Raw genomic sequence first — 6,770 nt, 5'->3', positions numbered from 1 at the left:
CACTTTCCAGAAGAGGTGGTGAGCTGGATCCTCCAGCTGCTGGGATTAAGAAGAACATTAGCATAGAAGCCAAACAGACTCAGCTCAGCCACTTCCTTGCTTGCTGATTCACGGAGCTTACGTAAGTTCCTGGAGTCAGTCTTCTCCAGGGTGAGTTGACACACATGTCACCTGAATGTTTGGAGCCATAGGAAACAGAACTAGGCTCTGAACACAAGCTAAGAAAAATCATCTCGTGCTCGCTTTGGCAGCACATATACTGAAATTGGAACGATATAGAGAAGATTAGCATGACCCCTGCGCAAGGATGAAAAATCATCTCAAGCTGGGTGTACTAGATGTACTGGTCTGCACTGTTTGCCTCAGCACTCAGGAGGCTGGGGTAGGGGTTCCAGGTTAGCCTCCAATACTGAGTTAAGACCCAGTCTTGAAAGAAAGAAAGAAAGAAAGAAAGAGAAAGAAAGAGAGAAGGAGGGGAGGGAAGGAGGGAGGGAGACCGAGAGACCGACCCCAGCCTGTCTCTGTGGCTCCAGCCAAGGCTCTTTGTTTGTTTCTGTCACTATTATTGAGTCTTTGTTTTAGTTCTTGGTAGTAAGATTAGTTGGTTGGTTTGGTTTGAGACAGGCCTTGGCTAGTCCAGAACTCATTATGTAGATCAAGTTGGCTTCAAGCTCACCTGCCTCTGCCTCCTAAATCCTGGGGTGAAAGGTCAGCACCAGTATGTCTGGAAGTTTTCTCTTAGGGCCTGAGACTTCTTCCTGGTTGCCCGTCCTCCAGGGGAATTGATTCCCTCTGTCTCTGCTCATACTGGGTGAATACTAGTTGTCCTTGCCGGTGGGACGAAATCCCTTCTTTAAATATAACTGATTGGCCACCACTCCATAATGCCTAAAACTGATTAGTTTAAGCTTGATCTCTGAGAAAATTACAGGAGGGGATGTAACCCTCATTTAAGACAGAGTCTCACTGTGTAGACATCCCCCGGTCCCTGCTGGTATTAAAGGCATGTACCACCATGCCTCTCTCTCTCTCTCTCTCTCTCTCTCTCTTCTTTTAAAGATTTACTTATTTATTATATGTAAGTACACTGTAGCTGCCTTCAGACACTCCAGAAGAGGGTGTCAGATCTCATTTCGGAGAGTTGTGAGCCACCATGAGGTTGCTGAGATTTGAACTCCGGACCTTTAGAAGAGCAGTCAGTGCTCTTACCCGCTGAGCCATCTTGCCAGCCCAACCATGCCTGTCTCAAATGCTGGAGTCACTCTTCACATTTTGAATTTGCTTTTATTGTTTTTAATAATTTATGTGTATTGGGGGCAGTATCTGCATGTGTGTACAAAGTGTCTGAAGATCCTGAGTCACAGCTGGTTATGAGTAACCCATCTTAGGTGCTAGGAACTGAAATTGTGTGCTCATGGGCTCTTAACCACCGAGCCATCTCCCTTCCCTGGCCCTGGATCAGTGGGGAGGTAAGGAGCTAGCTCAGCAGATGAGGGCAGTTGCCTGGGACTTGAGTTCAGTCCCTAAGGTCCACAGGTTAACATTCACCTTCCCCGGGCTGTGGAACCAGCACCCCACAGTCACACACAGAAAGAAACAAATGTAAGGCTGTCCTGGTGGTGCTCAAGAAGCAGGGGCAGGCAGAGCTCTGAAAGTTTGAGGTCAGCCAGGGCTACATGTCTCAAAACAAAAAGTTTAGTGTCCGTTGAGGAGTGTGGTGGAGGGAACTGTGAGGCTAGAGAACTATCTCATATCTCAGTCGCTAAGAACACGCCCTGCTCTTCCAGAGGACACACAGTTCCAGGGGACCCGTCACTCTTCTTGTCTGGCACGTATGTGGCACATGTAAAATGCATGCAGATAAAATAAAAATGCTAATAGGTAAAAATTGAAATGCTTGTACACAAAAAATAAAATAAAATAAAAATAAATTTTTAAAAAAGGAAAATAAAACAGAGTGGAACCTTGGTGCAAAGGAGAGACACGAGTTCAAGGCCAGCGTGATCTATATAGCAAGCACCAACAAAGTGAGGCGGGTTACACAGTGAGCCTTTGTGGAGTAGATGCCCGAAGAGGATCCCAGGTGCTCCTGCATGGAGCTGGTGGGCTATCAAGAGGCTTCAACCAGCCAGGCCTGGGAGTATTACCGTGGTCCTTTGCATCTGTTATCAAGCTGCTCTGATGCTGATAGGCTGAACCAATCCTGTTACAGCTAAATTGGTTTCCACAGCGGGAACCAGAGAGTTCCCAGAGGACTGGTTTTCCCCTTGGTGCAATTAACTGGGCTAGAGCGGGGATAACCGGAAGCGTTTGCAGCGGACAGATCGTTGACAGAGAGGAGCTGGTCCAGTACACTCAGGTGTCAGAGTTGAACTTGACCTGAAGTTACATCCAGAAATAAGCCTGCCACACAAACAGGTAACAGGATGTTCCAAATGGAGGGATCTGCAAAGGGAGGTGGGGAAGCTTGCGAGCAGAGATCCTCTCTTGGTCTTTCCTTTTGAGACAAAGCCCAGGCTGGTCTAGAACCTGTTTATGTGGTGCAGGCATCAAAGCCAAAGCCTCTCACTTGTTAGACAAGCACTGCCAGCCTCTCACATCCTTCTCCCACTCTCCCTCCCTCCTCACTTTCTTTTTTTGTTTTTTCCTGAGGCAGAATCTTGTCAGGTAATTTTTGCTGGCCTGGCTTTTGCAATGTAGACCAGGCTATCCTTAAGCTTTGCAGGATCCTACATCAGATTCCAGAGTGCTCGAGCCAGGTGTGGTGGCGCATGCCTTTAATCCCAGCACTCGGGAGGCAGAGGCAGGCGGATTTCTGAGTTCGAGGCCAGCCTGGTCTACAAAGTGAGTTCCAGGACAGCCAGGGCTATACAGAGAAACCCTGTCTCGAAAAAAAAAAAAATTCCGGAGTGCTGAGGTACACTGCACACGCTGGTCAATCTGTATCATTGCAGTCATGGCTCTGAAACAGAGACTAACCCATCCTCTTCTAAGGCATGCTACAGAGCCTGAGGAAACCTTCACATAGACTGACACTAAGCTCGGATTCACTTGTAGTCAAACTAGCTCACTGGGTGCTTTAGGGCTCATTGAAAGGAATTTTTTTTTTTATACACCCTCAGAGCCATCTCCCTGTTGAAGCGGCTCCCTGCTGCCAGAGCCACTTTCCTAGAATAGCTCTGGTGGGGGTGGGGGTGGCACATTCTCCTATCCTCGCCCATCAACTACAGGGAGCCAAATACTTGGTTCATCTCTTTCCTCCAGGGACACCCAGAGCCTCTAGCAGGAGCCCGTGAGTGCAGTTCCCAAATCGTAAGAGAGCCTCCCTGTTAGCCTAGGGGAGCTTTTGCTGAAAGAAATGGCATCCTCTAATTTCAAGCATCTGCCAGCAGGAATGCAGCTCACTTGAGCAAGCGGGATGGGGTATAGAACAGGCCCTGTGGCCCACAACGTTCACAGCGTTCAGGAGGGTGGTAGATTCAAAGCTAGCCCAGGCTACACGTATAGCAAGACCCTGTCTAAGACTCAGCGGGTTGGGGTGGGAGGGCATTCAGTTGGAAAATACTGTTGCCTAGCACACATGAAGCCCTGCCTTCCATTCCTAGCATTAAATAAGCTGGGCCTAGTGGCACATGTAGATGCAGAAGCTTCAGAAGTTCAAGCTGCTGGGCAGTGGTGGTGCACACCTTTAATCCTAGTACTTGGGAGGGTTTCTGAGTTCGAGGCCAGCCTGGTCTACCGAGTGAGTTTCAGGACAGCCAGGGCTACACAGAGAAACCCTGTCTCCAAAAGAAAAGAAGAAGAAGGAAGAAGGAGGAGGAGGAGAAGGGAGAAGAAGAAGAAGAAGTAGTAGAAGTAGTTCACAGCCTTTCTCATGTAGTGAGTTGGAGGCCAGTCTGGGCTACAGGAGACCATATCTATGAATGAATGAATGAATGAATGCATCAATGAATGAATGCAGTCTTTATGATTTCTCGGAATGGTCTAGGAACAACACCATTGGGCGGCTGGGAAGAGGAGAGGTTAATGGAACCTACCAAGGCGTGACTGAGCAACTGTACGAGGGCAAACTTCCCAGGGATTCCCACCGTTCATATCTCATATCTGCTTTATGTCTGAATGAGAAGTGACCAAACTCCCTTACACTCAGGCTGTAGTGGCCTCCCCACTGTGGTGGACAGTACCCTGCAAGTGTGATTGATGGTTTGTTACCACAGTATATAATGTCAACTAATCCACTCCCACTCAGACGGTGAAGATGGAGTCACACTCACCTAGGGGCCCATTGTAGTTGTCAAAGATGCAGCCAGCATCCCTTCTAGGTCTGTCTATCTGTAGTGCTTTCTGTTTGTTTGTTTGTTTGTTTGTTTGTCGGGTCTGGGAATGGAACCAGTGTCTTGTGCATGCTAGTCACAACTGCAGCAGAGCTGAGCCCTTGATGGCCTCTACCCTCCCTGGCCTCCAGGCCTCTGATCCTTCCCTCCCTCTTAGCCTGACTTCAAGGCTCAGTTTAAAGATAATGTGGGAGACAGAGGTATGAAGGAACGGGAGGAGGGAAGGCCTGAGAGACTCAAGGGGAGGCATTGCTTAGATCATAAAGCTGAGATCAGCTCACCTTTTTGTTTGGGGGTCTTTGTCTGCTTGTTCAGTTGCTTTCTTTTATCTTTAATTTTGAGATAGTCTCCTTCCTCAGCCCTGGCTGGACTGGAACTTGTTATACAGACCAGGTTTTTTTTTTTTTTTTTTTTTTTTTTTTTTTTTTTTTTTTTTGGTTTTTTCGAGACAGGGTTTCTCTGTATAGCCCTGGCTGTCCTGGAACTCACTTTGTAGACCAGGCTGGCCTCGAACTCAGAAATCCGCCTGCCTCTGCCTCCCGAGTGCTGGGATTAAAGGCGTGCGCCACCACGCCCGGCTAAGACCAGGTTGTTCTCACCCTCAAGAGAGTTTCCCTGTGTGTGTGTGTGGGGGGGGGGGGGGCACTGGGGTGGCCTGAGCAGGCCACGTGTGTCAGATGCTCTGGAGCTGGACTCCCAGGAAGTTGTAGGCCTTCTGATGTGGGTGCTCTGTAAGAGAAATGCACCCTCTTAACTGCTAAGCCATCGCCAGTCCCACTTCAATTTATTTTAAAAAATTGCCTCAGGAGGGCTAGAGAGATGGCTCTGTGGTTAAGAGCACTGACTGCCCTTCTTGAGGCCCTGAGTTCAATTCCCAGCAACTACATGGTGGCTCACAACCTTCTGTAATGTGGTCTGGTGCCCTCTTCAGATCTGAAGACGTGACAATGTACTTACATACATAAAACAAATAAAAAAAATCTTTAACAAAATATTGCCTAAGCAGTAAAGGTTTATTGTTTACTAATGCAGTGTGCTTGGCAGTGTGTACTCAGTCACTTTATTTATTTAGAGACAGGGTTTCTTACAGCCCAGGCTGCAATGACACCAAACTTGCTCCATAACTGAGAAGATCTGGACTTTCTGATTTTCCTGTCTCTGCCTTCTGAGTGCTGGAGATTACAGGTGTGTACCACCACACCCAGTTTATGTGCTACTAGGGGCTGAATGGAGGGCTTAGTGCTGCTAGGCAAACTCTCTGTCAACTGAGCCACATCTGCAGTCCTATTCTCCTTCTTTACAACAGCCTGATAGTAAGAACCAACCTGTGGGAGAGGACGAGGCTCAGCAGTTAAGAATGACTATCTTGCCGGGCGTGGTGGCGCACGCCTTTAATCCCAGCACTCGGGAGGCAGAGGCAGGTGGATTTCTGAGTTCGAGGCCAGCCTGGTCTACAGAGTGAGTTCCAGGATAGCCAGGGCTATACAGAGAAACCCTGTCTTGAAAAACCAAAAAAAAAAAAAAAAAAAAAAAAAAAAGAAAAGAAAAGAAAAGACTGCCTATCTCGCTTGCAGACGAACCAAGTTCTGTTCCTAGTGCCTCATAGCTGCCTGTGACTCCAGTTCCAGGAAGATCTGGTGCCTCTGGCCTCCAAGGATTCCTCACCCACATGCAAATAATTTAAAATGAAATAAGTTGATCAGGTGTGGTGGCACACACTTAGGAGGCAGAGACTGGTGGATCATCTTTGAGTTCGAGGCCAGCATGTTCTAAAGAGTGAGTTCCAGGACAGCCAGGACTACTACATAGATCAGTGGTTCTCACCCTTCCCTATGCTGTAACCCTTTCTCATGTAACAGTTTCTCATGTTTCAGTGACACCCCCCCCCATAAACTTGTTTTATTGCTATTTCTTTTTTTTTTTAAGATTTATTTATTTATTATATGTAAGTACACTGTAGCTGTCTTCAGACACTCCAGAAGAGGGAGTCAGATCTCATTACGGGTGGTTGTGAGCCACCATATGGTTGCTGGGATTTGAACTTTGGACCTTCGGAAAAGCAGTCAGGTGCTCTTACCCACTGAGCCATCTCACCAGCCCTTATTGCTATTTCATAACTGTAATTTTTCTCATGCTATGAATCTCAATGTAAAAATCCTTGTTTTCCATTGGTCCTAGGCAACCCGTGTGAAAGGTCACTTTACTCCCAAAGGGGTTGCAACCCACAGGTTGAGAACTGCTGACATAAGAGAGATCCTGTCTCAAAAACAACAACAACCAAAAACAACAGACAGAAAAGAAAAAAACTCAAAAAAACAAGTTTGCTGTCCAGCACTCTTACGGTGGCTCATAATTGCCTATAACTCTAGTTCCAGGGCTTCTGACACCTTCTGGCCTCCACATGCACCTAGGCACACGTAGTTCACATATGTCATC

General features: G+C 47.4%; 1 non-coding gene across 1 annotated transcript; it reads left to right on the top strand.

Moving 5' to 3' along the window:
* Positions 1-235: 235 nt before the first annotated feature.
* LOC115029687 (U6 spliceosomal RNA) lies at positions 236-342 on the top strand. Its single transcript, XR_003835236.1, has one exon. It is a non-coding gene; the product is annotated as a U6 spliceosomal RNA (small nuclear RNA).
* The last annotated feature ends 6,428 nt before the right edge of the window (positions 343-6,770 follow it).

The sequence above is a fragment of the Mus caroli genome, unplaced genomic scaffold, assembly GCF_978045245.1.
Source record: "Mus caroli unplaced genomic scaffold, Mus_caroli_1 scaffold_17, whole genome shotgun sequence".
Taxonomy (NCBI): Eukaryota; Metazoa; Chordata; class Mammalia; order Rodentia; family Muridae; genus Mus; species Mus caroli.
The sequence above is the reverse complement of the archived record's forward strand: the minus strand, read 5'-3'. Positions and strand labels throughout refer to the sequence as shown.